Raw genomic sequence first — 26,692 nt, 5'->3', positions numbered from 1 at the left:
TTTCATTTCAAATTCTGTTGATTTCAGTCTTCTCCCTTTTATTCTTGATGAGTCTGGCTAATGGTTTATCAATTTACTGTATCTTCTCAAAGAACCAGCTTTTAGTTTTACTGATCTTTGCTATCGTTTCCTTCATTTCTCTTTCATTTATTTCTGATCTGATCTTTATGATTTCTGTATTTCTGCTACCTTTGGGGTTTTTTGTTCTTTCTCTAATTGCTTTATGTGTACAGTTAGGTTGTTTGAGATTTTTCTTGTTTCTTGAGATAGGATTGTATTGCTATAAACTTTCCTCTTAGAATTGCTTTTGTGCATCCCATAGGTTTTGGGCCATCGTGTCTTCATTGTCATTTGTTTCTAGGTATTTTTTGATTTCCTCTTTGATTTTTTCAGTGATCTCTTGGTTATTTAGTAGTATATTGTTTAGCCTCCATGTGTTTGTATTTTTTACAGATATTTTTCCTGTAATTGATATCTAGTCTCTTAGTGTTGTGGTCGGAAAACATACTTGATATGATTTTTCTTAAATTTACCAAGGCTTGATTTGCACCCAAGATATGATCTATCCTGGAGAATGTTCCATAAGCACTTGAGAAGAAAGTGTATTCTGTTGTTTTGGGATGGAATGTCCTATAAATATCAATTATGTCCATCTTGTCTAATGTGTCATTTAAAGCTTGTGTTTCATTATTTATTTTAATTTTGGATGATCTGTCCTTTGGTGAAGGTGGGGTGGTAAAGTCCCCTACTATGATTGTGTTACTGTTGATTTCCCCTTTCACGGCTGTTAGCATTTGTCTTATGTATTGAGGTGCTCCTTTGTTTGGTGCAGAAATTTTACTATTGTTATATCTTTTTCTTGGATTGATCCCTTGATCATTATGTAGTGTCCTTCTTTGTCTCTTGTAATAGTCTTGATTTTAACGTCTTTTTTGTCTGATATGATAATTGCCACTCAAGCTTTCTTTTGATTTCAATTTACATGGAATAATTTTTCCATCCCCTCACTTTCAGTCTGTATGTGTAACTAGGTCTGAAGTGGGTGTCTTGTAGACAGCGTATATATGGGTCTTGTTTTTGTATCCATTCATCCAGTCTATGCCTTTTAGTTGGAGCATTTAATCAATTTACTTTCAACGTAGTTATCGATATATATGTTCCTATTACGATTTTCTTAATTGTTTTGGGTTTGTTAGGTTTTTTCCTTCTCTTTTGTTTTCTGCCTAGAGAAGATCCTTTAGCATTTGTTGTAAAGCTGGTTTGGTGGTGCTGAATTCTCTTAGTTTTTGCTTCCCTGTAAAGGTTTTAATTTCTCCGTCGAATCTGAATGAGATCCTTGCTAGAGAGAGTAATCTCGGTTGTAGGTTTTTCCCTTTCATCACTTTAAATATGTCCTGCACTCCCTTCTGGCTTGTAGAGTTTCTGCTGACAGATCAGCTGTTAAACTTATGGGGATTCCCTTGTATGTTAATTGTTGTTTTTCCCTTGTTGCTTTAATATTTTTTCTTTGTATTTGAGTTTTTATAGTTTGATTAATGTGTCTTGACGTGTTTCTCCTTGGATTTAGCCTGTATGGGACTCTGTACTCTTCCTGTACTTGACTGACTATTTCCTTTCCCATTTTAGGGAAGTTTTCAAATATAATCTCTTCAAATATTTTCTCAGTCCCTTTCTTTTTCTCTTCTTCTTCTTGGACCCCTATAATTCAAATGTTGCTGCCTTTAATGTTGTCCCAGAGGTCTCTGAGACTGTCCTCAATTCTTTTCATTCTTTTTTCTTTATTCTGCTCTGCAGTAGTTATTTCCACTATTTTATCTTCCAGCTCACTTATCCATTCTTCTGCCTCAGTTGTTCTGCTTGATTCCTTCTAGAGAATTTTTCATTTCATTTATTGTGTTGTTCATCATTGTTTGTTTGCTCTTTAGTTCTCCTAAGTCCTTGTTAAAGGTTTCTTCTGTTTTCTCCATTCTATTTCCAAGATTATAGATGATGTTTACTATCATTACTCTGCATTCTTTTTCAGGTAGACTGCCTATTTCTTCTTCATTTGTTTGGTTGGTTGGGTTTTTACCTAGCTCCTTCATCTGTTCTGTGTTTCTCTGTCTCCTCATTTTGTTTAACTTAATGTGTTTGGGGTCTACTTTTTGCAGTCTGCAGGTTCGTAGTTCCCGTTGTTTTTGGTGTCTGCCCCCAGTGGCTAAGGTTGGTTCAGTGGGTTGTGTAGGCTTTCTGGTGGAGGGGACTGGTGCCTGTGTTCTGGTGGATGAGGCTGGATCTTGTCTTTCTGGTGGGCAGGACAGATTTTGGTGGTGTGTTTTGGGGTGTCTGTGAACTCATTACTATTTTAGGCAGCCTCTCTGCTAATGGGTGGGGTTGTGTTCCTGTCTTGCTAGTTGTTTGGCATAGGGTGTCCAGCACTGTAGCTTGCTGGTCACTGAGTGGAGCTGGGTCTTAGCATTGAGATGGAGATCTCTGGGAGAGCTTTCGCTGTTAGATATTATGTGAGGCTGGGAGGTCTCTGGTAGACCAATATCCTGAATTCAGCTCTCCCACTTCAGAGGCTCAGACCTGACACACAGTGAGAGAACCAAGAGCCTATCAGCCACACGGCTCAGAAGAAAAGGGAGAAAAGAAAAACAAAGAAAGAAAAAAATAAAATAAAGTTATTTAAATGAAAAATTAAAAAATTATTATTAAAAACAAAAAAAATTAAAAAGTAACTTTAGGGCTTCCCTGGTGGTGCAGTGATTGACAGTCCACCTGCTGATGCAAGGAACATGGGTTCGTGCCCCAGTCCGGGAGGATCCCACATGCCGCGGAGCGGCTGGGCCCGTGAGCCATGGCTGCTGAGCCTGTGCATCCGGAGCCTGTGCTCCGCAACAGGAGAGGCCACAACAGTGAGAGGCCCGAGTACCGCAAAAAAAAAAAAAAAAAAAAGTAATTTTAAAAAGGGGTGGGGGGGGAGAAAGAAAGAAAGAAGAGAGCAAGTAAACCAAAAATCCAATCCACCAATGATAACAAGTCTTAAAAACTATACCAAAAAAAGTAATCATCAACAACACAAAAGTAATGAACAGACAGAGCCCTAGGACAAATGGTAAAAGCAAAGCTTTTATATAGACAAAATAACACAAAGAAACATACACACTCACAAAAAGTAAAAAACAAAAAAATATAGAAAGAGAGAGAGAACAAACAAACCAGTAAACAAATCTACCAATGATAATAAGCTCTAAATACTAAACTAAGATAAACATAAAACCAGAAACAAATTAGATGCAGAAAGCAAATCCCAAGTCTACAGTTGCTCCCAAAGTCCCCTGCCTCAATTTTGGGATGATTCATTGTCTATTCAGGTATTCCAGAGATGCAGTGTACCTCAATTTGATTGTGGAGACTTAATCCACTGCTCCTGAGGCTTCTAGGAGAAATGTACCTTTTTCTTATTTGTTCACACAGCTCCTGGGGTTCAGCTTTGGATTTGACCCTGCCTCTGTGTGTAGGTGGCCTGAGGACGTCTGTTCTCTGCCCAGACAGGACAGGGTTTAAATAGCATCTAATTAGGGGGCTCTGGCTCACTCAGTACAGGGGGATGGAGGGGTACAAAATGTGGGGCAAGCCTGCAGCAGAAGAGGTCAGTGTGACGTTGCAACAGCCTGAGGTGCATAATGTGTTCTTCCAGGGAAGTTGTCCCTGGATCACGGGACGCTGGCAGTGGCGGGCTGCACAGGCTCCCAGGAGGGGAGGTGTGGATGGTGACCTGTGCTCGCACACAGGCTTCATGATGGCTGCAGCAGCAGCCTTAGTGTTTCATGCCCATGTCTTGTGTCCACACTGATAGCCTGGCTCGCGCCTGTCTCTGGAGCTCATTTAGGTGGTCCTCTGAATCCTCTCTCCTCGTGCACCCTGAAACAATGCTCTCTTGCCTCGTAGGCGGTTCCAGACTTTTTCTGGACTCCCTCCAGCTAGCTGTGGCACGCTAGCCCCCTTCAGGCTGTGTTCACACAGCCAACTCCAGTCCTCTCCCTGGCATCTGACCCCTGAAGCCTGAGCCTCAGCTCCCAGCACCCACCTGCCCCGGCGGGTGAGCAGACAAGCCTCTGAGGCTGGTGAGTGCTGTCAGCACTGGTCCTTTGTGTGGGAATCTCTCTGCTTTTCCCTTTGCACCCCTGTTGCTGCACTCTCCTTGGTGGCTCTGAAGCTTCCCCCCGCTCACCCCCCATCTCCACCAGTGAAAGGGCTCCCTAGTGTGTGGAAACTTTTCCTCCTTCACAGCTCCCTCCCAGAGGTGCAGGTCCTGTCCCTATTCTTTTGTCTCTTTTCTTTTTTCTTTTGACCTACCCATGTTTGTGGGGAGTTTCTTGCCTTTTGGGATGTCTGAGGTCTTCTGCTAGCGGTCAGTAGGTGTTCTGTAGGTGTTGTTCCACATGTAGTTGTATTTTTGATGTATTTTTGGTGAGGAAGGTGATCTCCACATCTTACTCCTGTGCCATCTTGAAGGTCCCCCAATATATATGTTTTTAAAAGTCATGAAATTAAGAGAATCTATACAAAAAAATATAAAAATTTCCTAAATATCAATGACCCCGAAATTTAAATTAATATTTTTATACTTTATTCTTTCTAATTAATCTGTAATTAGATGTAGTCTCCTTAGAAATATTTAAATGTTACTGTAAGCAAAATCTTGATCTTTACATCTTTGATCACTTAAATTGGATTTATGATACAAAAACTCTTCACACTCTGAAACTTTGATGTTCTTCTGTACTTTCTCATAGTATTTTATGACTTACATTAGATTTTTTAACTTTTAAATTAGTTGGAATTTTTTCTGATGTAATATAAAGCTATAATATTACTTACCCAAAATATTTAAATATTTTTTCTAGGACTATATTACTTTCCACACTGTTTTCAACTTCAACTATATCATAAATTCTCCTACATACTTCATGCCATTTTTCCTGAGCTATCTTGTTCAATTGGCTTTCTTAGAAATTATTTTGATTCTGAGATCTGTAGAGAGATTCCATTGACCATTAGGCAGAGCGCACGTCACTGAATTTATTCAAGTATTTATGCATGTGGAAAAAACACAAAAGATTGAGAAAGAGCTATCCTAGATTGTTAGAGGTAAAACTCATTGCATTTCGTACAAGGATGGGAATAGTGCCAAATCCTATCAACAAAAGTAGAAAAGCCTGATAATTCCCATGAGTTTTTTGGTAGTATTTGCAGAAGATTTTCATTCATTAGGGGGAAAAATTAACCCTAGGTTAAATGTTGCTCTGTGGTACCTAAAGACGTTTAAAAGCAAGAACCCCCAAAGTCAGTGTCTGCAAATAACTTAATCACATCCCATACAGCTAAAAAATATTTTTAAGAATACAAAAATATGCAACACCCAGGAAGTGAAGAGTCATAACACTTGGCTTCCATCAAAAATTACCAGGCATATACTCCAATAAAGATGTATTAAAAAAAAATTACCAGGCAATGGTGGTGCAGTGGTTAAGAATCCACCTGCAGATCAGGTAAGCAGATGCCACTGGGAAACTCTGAGGGCATGGAACCACTGACAGGTGGTGGCTTGAGAATCAGAAGATGAGGGACAAAAACAGCCTGCTGTGTGGCTGACAGGGTCTTGGTGCTCCGACTGGGTGTCCAGCTTGTGCCTCTGAAGTGGGTGAGCTGAGTTCAGGACATTGGTTCATCAGAGACCACTCTGCTCCACGTAATATCAAACAGTGAAAGCTCTCCAGGAGATCTCCATCTCAATGCTAAGACCCAGCTCCACTCAATGATCAGCAAGCTACAGTACTGGACACCCTATGCCAAACAACTAGCAAGACAGGAACACAATGCCACCCATTGGTGGAGAGGCTGCTTAAAATCATAATAAGGTCAAAGGCACCCCAAAACACACCACCGGACATACTCCTGCCCACCACCAACACAAGATCCAGCCTCATCCACCAGAACACAGGCACCATTCCCCTCCACCAGGAAGCCTACAAAATCCACAGAACTAACCTTAGCCACTGGGGGCAGGCACCAAAAACAATGGGAACTACGAACCTGCAGCCTGCGAAAAGTAGACCCCAAACACAGGAAGTTAAGCAAAATGAGAAGACAGAGAAACACACAGCAGATGAAGGAGCAAGGTAAAAACCAATCAGACAAAACAAATGAAGAGGAAATAGGCAGTCTACCCGAAAAAGAATTCAGAGTAATGATAGCAAAGTTGATGCAAAATCTTGGAAATAGAATGGAGAAAACAGAAGAAACATTTAACAAGGACTTAGAAGAACTAAAGAGCAAGCAAACAATGATGAACAACACAATAAATGAAATTAAAAATTTTCTAGAAGGAATCTATAGCAGAATAAGTGAGGTAGAAGAACTGATAAGTGACCTGGAAGATAAAATAGTGGAAATAACTACCACAGAGCAGAAAAAAGAAAAAAGAATGAAAAGAATCACGGACAGTCTCAAAGACCTCTGGGACAACGTTAAATGCAGCAACATTCGAATTATACGGGTTCAGGAAGAAGGAGGGGAAAAGAAAGGAACTGAGGAAATATTTGAAGAGATAATAGTTGAAAACTTCCCTAACATGGGAAAGGAAATAGTCAGTCTAATCCACGAAGAGCAGAGAGTCCCATATAGGATAAATCCAAGGAGAAACACTCCAAGACACATATTAATCAAACTATCAAAACTCAAATACAAAGAAAAAATATTAAAGCAGCAAGGGAAAAACACAAATAACCTACAAGGGAATCCCCATAAGGTTAACAGCTGACCTTTCAGCAGAAACTCTGCAAGCCAGAAGGGAGTGGCAGGACATAGTAAAAGTGATGAAAGGGAAAAACCGACAACCAAGATTACTCTACCTAGCAAGGATCTAATTCAGATTTGACAGAGAAATTAAACCTTTACAGACAAGCAAAAGCTAAGAGAATTCAGCACCACCAAACCAACTTTACAACAAATGCTAAAGGAACATCTCTAGGCAGGAAAAACAAGAGAAGGAAAAGACCGACAAAATAAACCCAAAACAATTAAGAAAATGGTAATAGGAACATACATATTGATAATTACTTTAAATGTGAAAGGATTAAATGCTCCAATCAAAAGATATAAACTAGCTGAATGGATACAAAAACAAGACCCATATATATGCTGTCTACAAGAGACTCACTTCACACCTAGCGACACATTCAGACTGAAAGTGAGGGGATGGAGAAAGATATTCCATGCAAATGGAAATCAAAAGAAAGCTGGAATAGCCATTCTCATATCAGACAAAATAGATTTTAAAGTAAAGAGTATTACAAGAGACAAAGAAGGACAGTACATAATGATCAAGGGACCAATCCAAGAAGAAGATATAACAATTGTAAATATTTATGCACCCAACATAGGAGAACCTCAATACATAAGGCAAATGCTAACAGCCATAAAAGGGGAAATTGACAGTAACACAATCATAGTAAGGCATTTAAAGACCCCACTATTACCAATGGACAGATCATCCAACATGAAAATAAATAAGGCAACACAAGCTTTAAATGATACATTAAACAAGATGAACTTAATTGATATTTATAGAACATTCCATCCAGAAACAACAGGGTACACTGTTTGCAAATGCTCATGGAACATTCTCCAGGATAGATCATATCAAGGGTCAGAAATCAAGCCTTGGTAAATTTAAGAAAATTGAAATCACATCAAGTATGTTTTCCGACCAAAACGCTATGAGACTAGATATCAATTACAAGAAAAAAATCTGTAAAAACTACAAACACAAGGAGGCTAAACAATACACTATTTAACAACCAAGAGATCACTGAAGAAATCAAAGAGTAAATCAAAAAAAACCTAGAAAAAAATGACAATGAAAACACGACAACCCAAAATCTATGAGATGAAGCAAAAGCAGTTCTGACAGGGAAGCTTACAGCAATACAATCCTACCTTAAGCAACAAGAAACATCGCAAATAAACAACCTAACCTTACACCTAAAGAAACTAAAGAAAGAAGAACAAAAAAAAACCAAAGTTAGCAGAAGGAAAGAAACCAGAAAGATCAGAAATAAATGAAAAAGAAATGAAAGAAGCAATAGCAAAGATCAATAAAACTAAAAGCTGGTTCTTTGAGAAGGTAAGTAAAATTGATAAACCATTAGCCAGACTCAACAAGAAAAAAGGGAGAAGACTCGAATCAAGAGAATTAGACATGAAAAAGAAGTAACAACCGACACTGCAGAAATACAAAGGATAATGAGAGATTACTACACGCAAATATATGCCCATAATATGGGAAAACTGGAAGAAATGGACAAATTCTTAGAAAAGCACAACCTTCCAAGATGGAATCAGGAAGAAATAGAAAATATAAAAAGACTAATCACAAGCACTGAAATTGAGACTGTGATTAAAAATCTTCCAACAAACAAAAGTCCAAGAGCAGACGGCTTCACGGGTGAATTCTATCAAACATTTGGAGAAGAGCTAACACCTATCCTTCTCAAACTCTTCCAAAATATAGCAGAGAGAGGAACACTCCCAAACCCATTCTATGAGGCCACCATCACCTTGATACAAAACCAGACAAAGATGTAACAAAGAAAGAAAACTACAGGCAATAACAATGATGAACATAGATGCAAAAGTCCTCAACAAAATACTAGCAAACAGAATCGAACAGCACATTAAAAGGATCATACACCATGATCAAGTGGGGTTTATCCCAGGAGTGCAAGGATTCTTCAATATACGTAAATCAATCAATGTGATACAGCATATTAACAAATTGAAGGAGAAAAACAACTTGATCATCAAAATAGATGCAGAAAAAGAAAATTCAACACCGATTTATGATAAAAACCCTCCAGAAAGTAGCCAAAGAGGGAGGACACCTCAACATAACAAAGGCCATATATGGAAAACCCACAGCTAACATTGTTCTCAATGGTGAAAAACTGAAAGCATTTCCACTAAGATCAGGAACAAGACAACGCTGCTGACACTTACCACTGTTATTCAACATAGGTTTGGAAGTTTTAGCCACAGCAATCAGAGGAGAAAAAGAAATAAAGGAATCCAAATCAGGAAAGAAGTAACGCTGTCACTGTCTGCAGATGACATGATACTGTACATGGAGAATCCTAAAGATGCCACCAGAAAACTACTAGAGCTAATCAATGAATTTGGTGAAGTAGCAGGATACAAAATTAATGCACAGAAATCTCTGGCATTCCTCTACACTAATGATGAAAAATCCAAAAGAGAAATTAAGGAAACACTCCCATTTACCATTGCAACAAAAAAAGAATAAAATACCTAGGAATAAACCTACATAAGGAGACAAAAGACCTGTATACAGAAAACTATGCCACTGATGAAAGAAATTAAATATGATATGAACAGATGGAGAGATAGACCACGTTCTTGGATTGGAAAATCATCACAGTGAAAATGACTCTACTACCCAAAGCAATATACAGATTCAGTGCAACCCCTATTAAACTACCAATGGCATTTTTCACAGAACTAGAATAAAAAATTTCACAATTTGTATGGAAACACAAAAGACCCCGAATAGCCAAAGCAATCTTGAGAACAAAAAACAGAGCTGGAGGAATCAGGCTCCCTGACTTCAGACTATACTACAAAACTACAGTAATTGAGACAGTATGGTACTGGCACAAAAACAGAATTATAGATCAATGGAAAAGGATAGAAAGCCCAGAGGTAAACCCACGCACATATGGTCACCTTAATTTTGATAAAGGAGGCAAGAATCTACAATGGAGAAAAGACAGCCTCTTCAATAAGTGGTGCTGCAACAACTGGACAGCTACATGTAAAATAATGAAATTAGAACCCTCCCTAACATCATGCACAAAAATAAACTCAAGATGGATTAAAGACCTAAATGTAAGGCTAGACACTTGAAAACTCTTAGAGGAAAACATGGACAGAACACTCTATGACATAAATCACAGCAAGATCCTTTTTGACCCACCTCCTAGAGAAATAGGAATAAAAACAAAAATAAACAAATGGGACCTAATGAAACTTCAAAGCTTTTGCACAGCAAAGGAAACCATAAACAAGACCAAAAGACAACCCTCAGAATGGGGGAAAATATTTGTAAACAAAGCAATGGACAAAGGATTAATCTCCAAAATATACAAGCAGCTCATGCAGCTCAATATCAAAAAAAAACAAACAACCCAATCCAAACATGGGCAGAAGACCTAAATAGACATTTTCCAAAGAAGATATACAGATTGCCAACAAACACATGAAAAGATGCCCAACATCACTAATCATTAGAGAAATGCAAATCAAAACTACAATGAGATATCAGCTCACACCAGTCAGAATGGTCATCATCAAAGCGAGAGAGAGGCATGGACATATATACACTACCAAACGTAAGGTAGATAGCTAGTGGGAAGCAGCCGCATAGCACAGAGAGATCAGCTCGGTGCTTTGTAACCGCCTGGAGGGGTGGGATAGGGAGGGTGGGAGGGAGACGCAAGAGGGAAGAGATATGGGAACATATGTATATGTATAACTGATCTACTTTGTTATAAAGCAGAAACTAACACACCATTGTAAAGCAATTATACCCCAATAAAGATGTTAAAAATAAATAAATAAATAACGACAAAAAAAGCATTAATTTATGTCATAGCCTTAAAAAAAAAGATGGTAAAAAAATAGAAATAATAATAAATAATAAATAAAAATGAGATGGAAATCAGGAATTCACTGGCCATCCAGGGGTTAGGACTCTGCACCTTCACTGCCAGGGGCTCGGGTTTGATCCGTGGTCAGGGAACCAGGATCTCATAAGCTTTGTAGCTAGCCAAAAAAAAAAAAAGAGAGAGAGAGAGATGAAAATCACAAAGAAAGGACACACAGATTCTAGAAATGAGGAATACAGTGCATGGAATGAAAATTGCAATAGAGAGCATCAACAGCAGAATGGATCTTGCAGGAAAAAAATCTGTGGCTAAAAGACAATAACTTTGAAATTATCTAATCAGAGGAGAACAAAGAAAAAATAATAAAAAAGAGTGGCGCAGTGGTTGAGAGTCTGCCTCCCGATGCAGGGGACATGGGTTCGTGTCCCGGTCCGGGAAGATCCCACATGCCGCGGAGCGGCTGGGCCTGTGAGCCATGGCCGCTGAGCCTGCGCGTCCGGAGCCTGTGCTCCGCAACGGGAGAGGCCACAACAGTGAGAGGCCCGCGTACCGCAAATAATAATAATAATAATAATGCTAAGAGACCAGTTCAGCATAATCGTAGTGACAGGACACCAGCCAAAGAGGATTCTAAAAGAACATCATTGGGATTGGATCCAGGTTGTAATATCCAAAAATCTTCTTGATGTAACAAATTAAGTTAAAATACAAACAAAAGAAGGAAGCTAAGCCAGAAACTTGGATCTCAGTCACCTTGGAAGTCTCCTTCTCCAACCAAAAATCAGCCCATTTATAATCCAGGTTAATTAACCTAAGCCGGTTTGAGGATTTGTGGTCGAAACTGCTAATTAACTGCCAATATCCATTTTTCCCTTCTTCCATAATACAGAATTTTGGCCACCCAGAGGAAAGGTTACATTTCACAGCCTCTCTTGCAGAAGAGTCTGGCCATATGAATCCTTAGCAGCAGTGTTTTCTGGACGGTGGGATGTGAGCAGAAGTAATGTACACAACCTCTAGGTTGTCTTTAAAGGGGAGAGATGTGTCCTCCTTTCCCTCCACTTTTGAACCCAGGCAGCCTACCTCCAAAAACAAACAAACAAAAATCTAAGTTCTTTTTTTAAATTTATTTTATTGAAGTATAGTTGAGTTACATTGTTGTGTTCGTTTCTGCTGTACAGCAAAGTGAGTCAGTTATACATATATGTACATCCTTTTTCAGATTCTTTTCATTACGGTTTATCACAGGGTACTGAATAGAGTTCCCTGTGCTATACAGTAGGACCTTGTTGTTTATCCATTCTGTACACAATAGTTTGCATCTGCTAATCCCAAACTCCCAACCCATCCCTCCCCCTCCTCCCCTCCACGCCTGGCAACCATAAGTCTGTTCTCTCTGAGTCTAAAAACCTGTTCTTAACCGTCGTGTTGTATGTTGTATATTGCTACTGGCCCCAACTTGCTCCTCCACTATCCCTAGGTTGTTGTCTTCATCATCATGATCCAAAATGATTCACTCTCCTGTCTGCATTCTACTCACCTGGAAGGGAAGAGACAAACTGAAAGGACTGCCTTCCGATCCCAAACTCCTAACACTGTGCTCTACGGCCCTCTAGTGGAATGATCTGGTACTTGACATAATCGTTGAGTCAAAGCACTGACGGGGCTGGAGGGAGGGTAGAGAGGGAAGAGAAAGTGTCCACAGCGTTCCAGCTCCCTCCAGGCATGTAGATGCCACCAGTCCCTCATCCCAAAAGGCCACTACCCAAGAGGCTTTAGAGCCACCTTAGAAGTCATCCGCAGGAGTCCTAGGGACATCCCCTCCTCCCAGTATGCCCAGGCAACAGCTCGGTATTCTGTGACAGGAACAACTACTAAAGGAATTGCCCCTCCAGCTTCAAGGGCCAAGAAGGGCCCAGGTGGAACGATTGCCATGTGTGGCAGCCCAATTAAATCCCTCCGATGGCTCAAACTGGGAGAGCCTTTAACCTGTCAGGCAAACCCTAGAGTCAAAAGTGTTTGAAAACGTCAAGCTGAATCAACAACTCCAAATCCCTCCTTTATTTGGTAAAACACAAGTCGTTTTTCTAACTAACCTGAGCCCAGGGGTCCTAAATGCTACTCTTTTCCATTCACTGGGAGTCCATTATGTAGAATTATATCCTCCCCAAAAAAGATAGGCTGAAATCTTATCCCCAGTACTGCAGAATGTGACCTTACTTGGAAAAAGGGTCATTGCAGATGTATTTAGTTAACATGAGTAAGGTGGGCCCCCAACCCTATATGACTGGTGTTGTTATAAGAAGACGCAGACACACAGGGAGAATGTCACGTGAAGACGGAGGATGGGAGTGATCCCAGACACAAGGAGTGTCTGGGGCTGCCAGGAGCTAGGAGAGAGAACAGACCCTCCCTGAGAACTTCCAGAAGGAACCAACCCTGCTGACACCTTGATTTGGGGCTTCTAGCCTCCAAAACTGTGAGACAATTTCTGTTGTTAAAAAGCACACAGTTTGTGATACTTTGTTACAGTGGCCCTGGGAAACTAACACAGGAGTCAACTGAGTGGACAAGAAGCTGAGGGTCCCTCATACAATCTTCTCTCCCCTCAAGGATCATCATGGCCCAATGGAAAGGGCACATCTAAGACCCGAGTTTGAATGCTGGCTTACTGTCTGTGTTTACTTAAGAAACGTTTTTAACTTCTCCAAGCCCTATTGCATCTAGAAAAACAAAGGGAGGAGGGGATAATGCCATCTAACTCAAAACCCTGCTGAGGCACTTGATGTCCGTTTAATCCCTCTCTCTCTCCCTCCCTCTCTCACTCATTGTGGAGGAAGCCGCCTGCCATGTTGTGAGGTGACCATGTGGAAAGGCTCCCTCACAACAACCACATAGAACCAGATGCCCTGCCCTGAGGAGAGCCTTCAGATAAGACCCCAGTCCTAGCCGGCAGCTTGACTGCAACTTCGTAAGACACCATGAGCCAGAGGCACCCAGCTAAGCCAGGTCCAGAATCCTGACCCACAAAAACTGTGAACGACTAAACGTGTGTTTTAAGCCACTAAGCTGGAGGGTGATTTGTTACAAGGTAATGAATAGCTAATAGAGTATGTTCCACAGGAATCTGGGTCTGTGGAAGGATCTGAGATGTGTACTTTGGAGGCTGAAGTTTGGAGTTCCCTCTGATGCTGTGGAAATTAAGGGGATGGATGAAGCAGCGAAGTGATGAAGCAATGCATTTTTGAGTCTGTGTGCTTTCCTCCATTGAAGAAAGTTCCTGACTCACGTTCTTAACAGCCACCAGCAGGTTCATGATGAACCTACTCCCTCTTGAGCTTTCCTAGCACCTGCTCACGTACTCACCTGTACCCTCTCTTTCCACTCTTACTAAACTGAGCTAGGTAAATCCAGTTTTCCAAAATCGTCTTCGACTGAATAGTAGCTCCCAAAAAGATGTGTCTACATCCTGATCCTCAAAGTCTGTCAAAATTACCTTATATGAGGGCCTTCCCTGGTGGCGCAGTGGTTGAGAGTCCACCTGCCGATGCAGGGGACGCGGGTTCATGCCCCGGTCCAGGAAGATCCCACATGCCGCAGAGCGGCTGGGCCCGTGAGCCATGGCCGCTGAGCCTGCGCGTCCGGAGCCTGTGCTCCGCAACGGGAGAGGCCACAACGGTGAGAGGCCCGCGTACCGAAGAAAATAATAATAATAATAATAATAATAATCACCTTATATAATAAAAGAGTAAATATTACCTTATATGACTAAAAATGTGGTTAAGGATTTTTAGAGGAAGGGCATATCTGGGTTGTCCAGGGGAACAAGTCTCCTTAAAAGAGTGAGAAGGAGGAAGATTCCACTGACGGAAGAGGAGGAGACAGAGATTGGAATGATACAGCCTCAAGTCGAAGAATGCCAGGAAGCAGCAGAAGCTGGTAGAGGCAAAGAACTGGTTTTCCCCTACAGACTCCAGAGGCAGTGTGGCCTTGCCGACACTTTGATTTCATACTTCTGGCCTTCAAAACGGTAAGAGAATAAATTTCTATGGATGGACCTAGAGCTGATCATACTAAGTGAAGTTAAGTCAGAAAGAGAAAGACAAACACCACATGATATCACTTATATGTGGAATCGAAAATACGACACAAATGAACTTGCCTACGAAACAAAAACAGACTCACAGGCATAGAGAACAGACTTGTGGTTGCCAAGGGGGAGGGGAGTGGGGAAGGGTTGGATTGGGAGTTCTGGGTTAGCAGGTGCAAACTATTATATATAAGATAGATAAACAAGGTCCTACTGTATAGCACAGGGAACCATATTCAATATCCTGTGATTAAACCATAATAGAAAAGAATATGAAAAAGGATATACATATAGGTATAACTGAATCATTTTGCTGTACACCAGAAACAAACACAACATTGCAAATCAACTATACTTCAATAACAAAACAAAAATAAAGAAATAAAAGTTTGTTGTTTTAAGCCACATAGTTTATCACAATGTGTTTCAGCAGCCTCAGGAAACTAATACACCGGTCTATTTCCATGTACAGACATCCTCTATGGTTCCCGTGTGTTGTGGGCTGAACGTCTGTGTCCTCCCAAAATTCATACGTTGAAGCGCTGACCCCCACTGTTATGGTATTTGGATGGGGGACCGTTGGGAGATAATGAGGTTTAGATTAGGTCATGAGGGTGGGACCCTCATGACAGGATTAGTGCCATTTTGAGAAGGAGAAGACAGAGCAATCTCCCTCTCTATGTGCACACACAGAGGAAAAGCCAAGTGAGCCCACGGGGAGAAGGGAGCTGTTGACAAGCCAAGAACAAGTTCTCACCAGGCACCAAATCTGTTGGCACCTTGATCTTGGATTTCCCAGCCTCCAGAACTGTGAGAAACAAATTTCTGTTGTTTAAATGACCCAGTCCATGATATTTTGTTACCGCAGTCCACACAGGCTAAGACATCATAGTACACTGAAAATGGCCACAAGACCTTGCCCCATCCCCTTTGCATCTATACTCTTGTAATGTGACATGGTCTTCCCATTGAGAAGTGTAATCTATTTCTCCACCCCTTGGCTGTGACTTGCCGTGGTCAAGGAGATACTACCAATCACGACACAAGCAGAAGCTTGAAAGGTACTTGCTCATAGGGTTTCCCTCTTGCTGCGCTTTGGCAGCCCAGGCTCACTTGCTTCCTGTAAGAATGAGAGACCACCAGAGCAGAGGTGAGCCAACCCAGCTGAGGGACCTCCTGTTAGACCAACCAGCCTGCCAACTGACCCACAAGCTGACCACATCCACTTGAGCAAGCCAGGCAGAGACCAGATCAGGAAGACCCACAAACTCAGGAGTCAAATAAATGGCTGTTGTTTTAAACCACCACGTTTTGGAGTTGTTTGTTACCCAGCAGTAGATAACTGATACAGTTCCTAAGGTCACCTCACTTCCATGGTAAATGCTTACATCCACAGGGGTTCAAGCTCTGATATCATCATGGGCCATTGCCTGATTTTTTTCTCTTTTCCAGGGAAAAAATAGATTTTCATAGTCTTGCTTCAGATAGACCTATGTGCCAAGGAGGACCTTTGGTCTGCCCTGCCGTTCCTCTCTGGATGATCTTGGCCAGCCCCCTCTCTCTCTGGGTCTTGGTTCCCTCATCTGTACAATTAGGACAATGGATTTAACAAGTGGTTCTCAAACGCTGATTCAAGACAAAGTTCACAACTGGATGCATTAAGATAAGAAAGAATAAGACATTTTAAAGTTCCTATTTAATCTAGAATTCTTCCATTTAAAGGCCTCTTCTTTATTTTCAGATCATATCCTTCTTATGTTTGTATGTTTTTAAGTTGTCCTTTAAGAAATGATAAGGTATTGGGTGGGAGGGGATATAGGTGAAACAAAATTTGCAAAATGTTAATAGCTGTTGAAGCTGGGTGATCTTCGTATATGTTTCAATATTTCCATAAGAAACGGTTTAGTAAATGATGGTGCAAGTAAGTCATGATGGTGTTTGTATGTGCACCCGCGTGTGTTTTAATTCTAAAGTGGATGAAAGGGCAGCTCTAAAAATAAAGTAGAGAAGAAGGAGGTGGGGAAGGAGAAGATGAGGAAGAAGAGTTGCTGTGGAAATTAGATACATGCAGACAGAGAGAGCTTAGTGGGCTCTCAGTCAATGCCATTCATACACCGGCAATACAAGCTCTTCACACTTCTCTCTGCAATATCCCCCCCCCCCAGCCCCAACTCCCTCCTTTCTCCCCTGTGTCCTGGAAGGGAAACTTTTTCACTCTGACTTGCAAGTGAGAAAAAGTCACATCAGGGCTCTCTATTTCACAGAAGGTCCGAGGAGAATGTGGCTGTGAACAGGCTGAGGGAGGGGATGGTTGCCTGCCCTTGCCTATCCTCCCACCTGCTGAGGCAAGCAGGTGGATTGACTGCCCGATAGCCCTGGCCACATGCCCCTCCAGGAGTCCTGTCAATATAGACATGGACAGGGACCTGCTATGCTGCCACCCCACCCTCCCCCTATACCTGTGACGGGCCAGCAGAGACCATCAACTCCCAGACCACGTCCCACTGGCCTTTTCAGTTTTAGTGATTGACAGCCTGACTTCCTGTTGCCGAGAACCTGCAACTCTTTGCTAATGGCTTTCCTGGACACCAGATCCTACTCTGCCCAAGTATGGCAGACTGGAAGTGCAGGGGAATTAACTTCCGTACAATAGCCCTCGACCCATGGTTGACCAGAGTTCAGGGAAGAATGCCCCAGCTCCCCCGGCCGGGGTGCAGGGGTGACTCAGGCATGTGCTCCACGCTGTCTCCCTCAGTTCCCCAGCGAGGTCCAGCTCCAGTGGTCCACAGGGGCATCTGGCTCGATGACACACCCTTTATTGACCCCTTTCCTTCCCTATGCCACTCCCCACTGCCCTACTGGGTGTCTTGGGATCACCTCCTAATAAACCATTTGCACTCAGACCTTCGTCTCAGGATCAGCAATGCTTACGGGGGAAACCAAACCAAGATACAGACTATGGTAACTGTGTTAGACAGAATAACGTTCCCCCCATGGCGTCCACGTCCTAATCCCCAGAACCTGTGAATATGTTGTTGCAGCTGAAAGTGGGGTCTGGCTGCTTACCTCTCAAAAGCCAATAAGGAGGCAAAGTTCGTGAAAAGGAAAGTTTGCTTTACTTTGGATGTCGGCAACCGGGGCGGAAGGGAGGGGCAGACTCCACCTCCCCCCCACACACAAACAGTGGGCACGAGTTTTTATAGGCAGAGGGAGGGGCTGCATGCAGAAACAGCACAGTCAGCTCCGACAGTCACCTTGAAATTGGTTATCAGTGGTCTGACCAGCGTCATCTTGATTGTTTCAAGTACAGTTAATGTTCAGTTCCAGGGTCAATTTGTTCCCAGTTCTTTGAGGACAATTCTTGGAATTGTGGCAGCTTACGTCATGGGTACAGTCTGGTCATCATGTAGTTAACTTCTTCCACCTGGTGAGGGTTTTCAGTATCTACAAGACAGCTCCCAGGATACGGCTCAGAATATGACCTACAGTCCTTGAGAGGGAACTGAAGATCCTTGAATAAACTATTCTTATTTAGTCTTGTTGGACTGTTTTCCTTTGTTTCTGCATTTTCTCACTTCTCTGATTAAACTTATTCTTTGGCTAAAGTTTTTCCACAGACAAAAGGCAGGTGGCGGACATGGGGGCGGCGGCGGGGGGGTGGGGGAAGGACGATAGGGTCCTGCTCCATTTCATTACCTTACATGGAAAAAGGGGATTTTGCCAATCTTGAGATGGGGAGTTTATCCAGAATGATCTGTGTCGCCTCAGTGTAATCACAAGAGTCCTTATGAGAAGGAGGCATCTGAGTCAGAGAAGATGTTATCAGGGAAACAGAGGTCAGAGCAATGCAGTTGATGGAAAGGGGTCACAAGCCAGCCGGCTTCTAGAAGCTGGAAAAGGGAAGAAAACAGATTTTCCCCTAGAGCCTCCAGAAGGAATGCAGCCCTGCTGACACCTTGATTTAAGCCCAGTGAAACCCATTTTGGACTTCTGACCTCCAGAACTGGAAGATAATACATCTGTGTTGCTTTAAGCTACTAAGTGTGTGGGAATTTGCTGCAATCACAATAGGAAACGTACAGTCATCAATCAGCCACACTCACCCACTGAACCCAGGCATCGTGATGGAATCCTTCCCAACGTGTGCTAATTGACAGGAATTGGTACCCAAGGAATTACCCATGTACCATCCCTGTGTCATGAACACCTGCCCTCTAGAGCTGGAACCTTTGGACACATCAGAGGAACCCTCTCCCTCGGGTGGGTCCAGCCCTCACTTGCCCGTGTTCCCAGGGTCCACCACATTACACAATCAGGGGCACCACTTCCCTGACTCTCTGTGGGAAAGGTGCTTCCTGGGAAACGACAGAGAAAGAACCAGGTATTACGGAGGGGGACTGGGGGTGAGGAAGCGCCACCCGGGGGCTCCTGAGCTTGTGATGCAGCCGCTGGGTGTGAGAGGCTTCACTGCAGCTGTCCGATGCTGCCATTTTGACTCAGGGACATTCTGACACAGCCTAAGAGACGAGCCACTCAACAGTCAACGTCTTTATTATTAAGTAATGTGGGAAACGACGCCCTGCTGCCAAAACTAAGACCCTCCCTACCCCTGACCCCTACCCAGGTGTGGATCAGGGATGAAGCAGGGCTCGGGGATGCCTGTTGCATTATAACTCGTCGGTGTTCGGGAAATATTAGATGATAGCTCCTATTTTTTTTTCCCCAATTAGTTGATCAAGCCCCCGGTTGCCTTACTATCGTTCTTTTCTCCCAGAGGTTGATGCTGTCAGGAGGCGGCGGTCAGTCTGGCTTCCCGGCGCTGGGTAGAGAGAAGCAGCAGGCCAGCCACCGTTGCCTCTCTCGGCCACACGGCGTCGCTGTTGAGCGGGCGGGGCCGCGGGGCTCCGGAGCCCCGGCTTGGGCAGAGCGCCCACCCCAGCGCCCCACCGTGTGCCCCGAGGACTCTGAGATTCCACACGCGGCTGCTGTCCAGGGCCCCAGGCCTGCCGAGGGTCAGCAGCCGTCGCTGTGAATCCTCAGACTGCGTCTCCTTTCCCTGGGCCACGAGCCCCTCACCCCCTACTGAGAGAGATGCCTCCAGGATGGCTGGCCCAAGGAAGCCCCAGTGGTCCAGGAGACCCAGGCCGGGAGACTTGCCGCCACCTCTCTGTCTGGTAAAGATGCACACGCAAGGATGGAGGGCGCCCAGACACCTGCTGGGGAAATACAAACTAGAGGCAAAATCTCCTGCCAACCCAGAAAACCCCTCCGAAAAATTAAGAGGGAAAGAACCTTTTTATATGGAATTAGCATTCGACCAGCATGTGGTGCACATCACAGGCCATCCGCTACGAGGTTACAAAGAACTCTCACCCTTTCCTATAGCCAGGCAGATAACGACACGTCATACACATCTCAAGATCAACCCCAGCTAGTCCTCCAGCAAAAGGACTGGACAGCACCGCTGTCACATATATGTTACATTTGCCTGGCAATTACAGTAGCCACCTCTGTTTGCTAATTGCCCTTATGCCGAGGAAAAATACCTACCTCCAGAGGTAGGTTTGCAACCTGAGGCCCGGCACCAGCTCAAGTTAGGCTCCTGCTTTCCCACAGAAAGTGGGAGATGAGTTTCTGGAGGATCCATTTCAGAGAGAGAGCTGCGCATCCCTGAGGAAACATTCCTGGGATGGTAAACTGGCAAGAGGCTTACTTAGCTTTTGAAAAGATTTACATACATTTCAAAGAGGCAAAGCTTACAATTATAAGGTTTCTAAACTGAAAAGGGGAGAGAAGTCTCTTCCCTTTTTTTCTACAGGGAGAATTGAACTCTTTTCTTTCTTATTTTTAATTTGTATCTGCCCTTACACACCCGAGGCAAACGTTCACTGCCTCTCAAATCCACCTTCTCTGCCGGCCCCACCACAGACCCTGCAAGCTAGCCACCACACGCGCGAGTGCGGGACATGCACACACACGCACACACTGACTCACACGTGTGCACAAGCGTGCGTGCACACGTGCTCACCCACTCTCTGCTTAGCCTTTGCTTTCTGGACTATTTTCCTTTCCAGGTTAACCCTCCAGGTTGAGCTGACTCAACTCAGCAAAAGTTAAGACTAGGTCTATCCAGTTCTGCCGGGGTGGGAGCAACAGGGGTGAGGCTGCGTCTGGGCGGGACCAGGGACCTGGGCCCATCTGGCTTCTTTGCTGTGAACTCTTTTTTTTTTTTTTTTTTTTTTTTGCTGTACGCGGGCCTCTCACCGCTTGCGGCCCCTCCCGCTGCGGAGCACAGGCTCCGGACGCGCAGGCTCAGCGGCCATGGCTCACAGGCCCAGCCGCTCCGCGGCATGTGGGATCCTCCCCGACCGGGGCACGAACCCGTGTCCCCTGCATCGGCAGGAGGACTCTCAACCACTGCGCCACCAGGGAAGCCCTGCTGTGAACTCTCGATTCGTGTATCCACCCCCCTGCCCTACCGAACCCTGGCTGCTGTTGGCTTCGCCTTCAACAGGTAGACCATAATAAAACCGTTCCCTGGTCTGTGCTGGCCTTCTGCAGAGACTGTAACAAGTGAATAGAGGGGACGGGACCTCGAACTGGACCTTTCCTGCCCTCAGGGCTCTGTGCTGGGCTTACTGTGAGGTAGCAAAACCTGGCCCTTTACCTCAGCCCAGTCCATGTGAGAGAGGCTGAGAAATTCAAAAAAGACTGTTCCAAATGAGAATTTCTTCCTAGAGTTGTCAGCCCAGGAGGGAGAAGGGCTTACACACACACACACCCCAAAAAAACACTCCTCAAGCCAGGTGAGGGGGACTCAGGACCGCTGCTTGGAGGAGAGGGGGTCGCCAGAGGGGACCCTGGCACCTCGTCCCCACCCTCACTGCTGAGCCGCTGACACTCAGGAACCTGCCACTGCTGCTACCAGGGCAGGGCAAGGGGAGAGCAAAGGACCAGAGACCTGCAACAGTGTCCAGGCTGGCAGGATGAAGGACAGAGGGCTGCAGTGGGGGTGACGTGCGTGCCACCACTGACAGGGCAGCAGCTAATTCCCATGGCCAAAGTGGACGTTCAGGAAGAGAGCTGAGCTAGAGCAATCTCGACAGGACCCCACCCGGGGGCGCTGCCTGCGGGCACGAGGCGACCCCACAGAAAGCAGCTTTGCGGGAGGACCGGGCGGGGTGTGAGAGGGCAGCCGGAGCAGGTGTGACCTGTGTCAGGAAAGGGTGCAGGCAGAGTTTGTGGAGGGGCTAACTCACCTGCACACCCCATGTGCGTGACAGTCCCATCATCAAGGAGCCCTTAACAGTTTCTTTCCATCCCTCATTGCCTCTCGGACTGAAGGAGCAGGAAAGCAGCGGCTAGCTGTGGGAGAGGAGGTGAATCAAACAGAGCCAAGACACCCTCCAAGACCGCCCACCTGCCGCCGCCTGCCTTTCCCACCACGTGAAACTGGGTCAGCTTGAATAGGAGACACTTCTGTTGGATGGGAGGTGAATATTCTTACTTCAATGGGACTGGGCTTATTTTTTAACTTGGCAAAAACAGTTTCTTTTTTAGCCAACTTCTGATAAGAATTTTCAAACTCACAGAAAAGTCGAAAGAATGATGCAGTAAAGCCGTATACTCACCACTTAGATTCAAAAATGTTTGACATTGTGGTGTGTGTGTGTGTGTGTGTGTGAGAGAGAGAGAGAGAGAGAGAGAGACCTGGTTTGGCTGAACCATTTGAAAGTGAGCCTTAGACATCACAACACTTCACTCTTGGATCATTCAATGTACATCTCCTAAAGAATCGCTTTTTAAAGCCTGAAATTGAAATTGATCTAATACCTGAAAGGAATTGGTAAAACTCTATTTAGTTGAAGTACTTTCAAGGAGAGGGATTAGAGAAGCAGCAGAGCAAATGCTAGGATGGTGGCGGGAGACAAATTAAGCTGGTTCCAGCTTGCACCCTACAAAGTCCAGCCAGTTGAAAAAAAACAGTTACATGAAGAAGATAAGACCATTTCGGGTCATGGCAGGTGCTATAAAAAAACTAAAACAGGGTAGAGGTGATGAGGGTAAGACCAGGCAGCGAGACAACATGGGGGTGGTAAGGAGTCAACCCCTCAGGAAGAAAAAGTGACTTTTGAGCTGAGACCTCAAGTCAGCAACGCCAGACAGTCAGGAGAACGGTGTTCAAGGCAGAGTCAAGAGCAAGGCCAAGGGCCCGGAGGCACAGGGAGTGACAGCTTGCGGAGAAGGGGTATGGAAAGTACAGAGAGAGGAGAAGTGATGGGGACCCGGCTCTCTCAGCCAAGGAGAGGAATTTGGAGAGAATTTTAAGCAGGAGAGTAACTTACAGTTTTAGATACTCTAGCTGCTCAGGTGAAAAAAGACCTGGGGGGAGACCCAAGAGTGAAGCCCAGAAACCACCAGGGAGGCTGTTTGCAATCCTCCAGGGAGGCCAGGGAGGATGGTGGCTTGGATCAGAGCAGTATCCCAAGGTAGGCATTATTGCCCCCACTTTAAAGATGAGGAAACTGAGGCTCAGAGAAGTTAAGTGACTTGACCAAGATCATGCTCCCTTTAAGTGGCAGGTCCAGGATTTTTTTTTCGAGGGGGAGGGAGGCTACTCTTTTTAATTGTGGTAAAATATACATAACATAAAACTTACCATTTGACCCATTTTGAAGTGTGCAATTCAGTGTCATTAAGTACATTCACAATGTGCCACCACTGTCCTTTTCCAGAACTTTTTCATCATCTCAAACAGAAACTGTACCCGTCCACCAATAGTTCCCCTGTCCCCCTACCCTAGTCAGTCCCTGATAGCCCATAATAGAGGTCTACTTTCTGGCTCTATGAATGCTCTCCTCTAGGTGCCTCCTGTAAGTGGAATCATATAATATTTGTCCTTTTGTGTCTGGCTTATTTCACTGAGTATAACATTTTTTTGTTTTGGTTTGGTTTTGGTTTTGGCTTTTTTTTTTTTTTTTTTTTGGCCACGCCGAGTGTCTTGCAGGATTTTATTTCCCAGACCAGGGATGGAACCCACGCCCTTGGCAGTGAAAGTGAGGAGTCCTATCCACTGGACCACCAGGGAATTCCCAGTATAATATTTTCAAAGTTCATCCATATTGTAACATGTATCAGAATTTCCTTCCTTTCTAAGGCTGAATAATATTCTACTGTGTGTATATTACATTGTGTTTAACCATTCATCTGTTGTTGGAGGGCCAGGATTTTTACCAAGATGTCTGATTGGCGCTGAGTCCCGCGCAGTGCCCCCAGCGGCCACCAGAGGGAGCACAGAGACCACTCCCACCCCTACCCCCTCCCCACCCACCCAGGCGGGCGCGCTGCGGGCACTTGGCGATTTGTGGGAGGAAGAGGAAGCCGGAGCTCAGTCTCTTGCACGCACGTCCCACACCAAGGGACATGCAGATGAGAGGGAAGCTGGCTGCGGGGAAAGAGACCCAACTATAGAATTGGCCTCAAAGGGAGGAAAGGGAGGCGGTCGGGGTGGGAAGTGTCGCCCCTGCAATCCTGGTCCAGCCCGCAAAGGAAGCAAACGCCGGGCACCCCTAGCTTCCCAACCAGCCGTCCTCCGGCGGGAACAACCCGGCTGAGGAGCTGAGTGAAGCAGACGGGGCACTGTGTCCAGGGAGCCTCGGGCTCCCTGTCCTGCTCTCCTCCAGCGGCCCGGTGAGCTCCAGCCTAAGGCTTGCACGTTTCACAGATGAGGAAACTGAAGCTCGGAGCCATTGACCGCTTGTCCAGAGCAAGCGGAGGAGGCAAGGTCCGAACACCTGCCGCCGGGTGGGGCTTGTGAACTCCTCTCCAGGCTCAGTGCCCTGATTTCTTCAACCGTATCCCAGTGTGGCTTTAGGCCTCATTTCCCCCCTTGATCTTGTCGGCCAGTCTCTCTGCAGGGGAAGCGCAGAATGGGATGCGGTTCTGGAAGCGGCTCTGACCACCGTGGTCTCCCTCCTTCTGAGCATTAGGCCTCTAAGAATGGCGCCCAAGTCTGTCCTGGCTGGTCCTGGCAGCCACGTCATGTTGACCGAAATTTCCATCAGCTTAAATCCCTCAACTTTTCTGCCGCGTGCTGTTCGTTGCTAAGCCTTTGCTTCCCCCCACTGCGTCCATGCCGTGTGCTGTTTGTTGCTAAGCCTTTGCTTCCCCCCCACTGTGTCCATGTGCAGCTGGGTCTTTGGATCTGAGTCCAGGAACTGACATTTATCCCCGTCAGATTTCATCTTGTTCATTCATCTGACAAACATTTGTTCCATGCCCACGCCGTACCAAGAACTGGCAGCACAGAAAGACAGATCCCCTGTCCTCGAGGAGCTCACACTGTCATTAATCAGAGCAGCCACCATAGTTATCAAGGGCCTGCTGTGTGCCAGGAACTGTGCTGGGGGCCGCATGTAGCTTGTCTCACTGACCCTCAGAGCACTGCAGTATAGGTGGCATTGCTCCCATTTTGCAAATGGGGAAATCGAGGTTCAAAAGGTTTTTGTGCCTTGTCTGAAGTGGCACACCTGGAAAGTGGCAGGTTCCACACTTAACCCTTCAGTCGCTTTAGATTCTGGTTCTGTCCTCCTACCTAGATACCCTCTCTCCCAGATTTGGGTTCTCTGCAAACCTGATAAACTTCACCTCTCTGAATTTCATCAACAGCACTGATGAAACTAAGATGAGGTCAGAGACCTGGGGTGAGCCACCAATGCCCCTCTACCCCAGAGAGACAGCCTTCTATGACTCTGCACCCTGTGGGCTCAGCAGATACAACTGCACTCGACTGGAAGCCCCCTGACCCTTCTCCTCCCTCCACCCCAGGCCCCGGGCTCGCTCCCCATCCAAGCAGCTATGTACCTGGTTGTTGGCATCTTTGCCAAAAAACCAGCCCCCACTGCCAAGTCCTCTACATGCAGGAGCCCAGCTGTGCCTGGCCCTTGCCTGAATCATGGTAAAACTCCATTTGCCAATGTCCCTCCCCAAGAGGGAGACTTGAAGCCCAAGACCAGGAGAGGGCAGTTGAGCTGGGATTTCTCAGGCTCTGAGCATCCCCTCTTTCATCTGAGGCTTCTGCTCTCCCGCACCGTCTGCTCCCAGAGGCTCAGCCCATCTTTTTTGCTCAGCTCTTCCGCCAAGCTGAGGGAGACCAACTGCAGGGCGGGCCTGTGCGAGGGCTGGGGGTAGGAAAGAAGGTGAGCAGAATAAAGCACTGCTCCGTTAGGGAGACGAGGTTTGAGATGGGCTCCAAGCTCCCGGCCAGACCGGGGGACACCATACCCCATGACAGGGTTTGAGCTTACCACCTCGCAGGACCACAGGCACCCACCCTCCTCACAGCCCCAGAAGATTGGAAACATTATCATTGTGCCCATTTTGCAGGCAAGGAGACTAAGGTGCAGCAAGTGGGATCCAGGCCTGGATACTACCTCTGCTAAGACTGCTTCCTGAAAAGAGATCCAGGACTTGTGGACAGAATGCACCTGCCGAACAAGAACCCAGCGAGCTCCTACCATAAGCCCAGTATGCAGCAAATAGGTCAGAGTCAGGCCCTGCCCTTATGGCCTCACGTTCAGGGGCAGGGGAGACAGATAATAAAGCCAGCCCATGATTTCAGGCAGTGATAAATGCTACGAAGAGCATAAAGCCGGGGAGAGCTTTATGTCGGTAGGTGTCAGTAGAGTTAAGGATGCGACTCCAGCTAGCATTGTCCTGGAAGGCCTCTCTGAGGAGGTGACGTTTTAGGAGCCAAGAAGGAGCTGGCCTTGGGGACAGCAAGTATAAAGATGCTGAAAGAGAATGAGTGCGGTGTGATACAAATCCACCACCCTCACCATGGGTGATCACAGAGAGGAAACCACATGGCTCT

The 26,692-nt window shown here is 45.2% G+C and overlaps 1 long non-coding RNA gene across 1 annotated transcript; it reads right to left on the bottom strand.

Annotated features, from left to right (window-relative positions):
* Positions 1-18,177: 18,177 nt before the first annotated feature.
* LOC132429251 (uncharacterized) lies at positions 18,178-22,181 on the bottom strand. Its single transcript, XR_009520317.1, has 3 exons — positions 22,080-22,181; positions 20,371-20,490; positions 18,178-20,033 (listed from the first exon to the last, which is right to left on the bottom strand). It is a non-coding gene; the product is annotated as an uncharacterized lncRNA (long non-coding RNA).
* Positions 22,182-26,692: the final 4,511 nt, after the last annotated feature.

The sequence above is a fragment of the Delphinus delphis genome, chromosome 8 (assembly GCF_949987515.2).
Source record: "Delphinus delphis chromosome 8, mDelDel1.2, whole genome shotgun sequence".
Classification (NCBI taxonomy): domain Eukaryota; kingdom Metazoa; phylum Chordata; class Mammalia; order Artiodactyla; family Delphinidae; genus Delphinus; species Delphinus delphis.
Note: the sequence above shows the minus strand (reverse complement) of the source record. Positions and strands in the feature narration are given on the sequence as shown.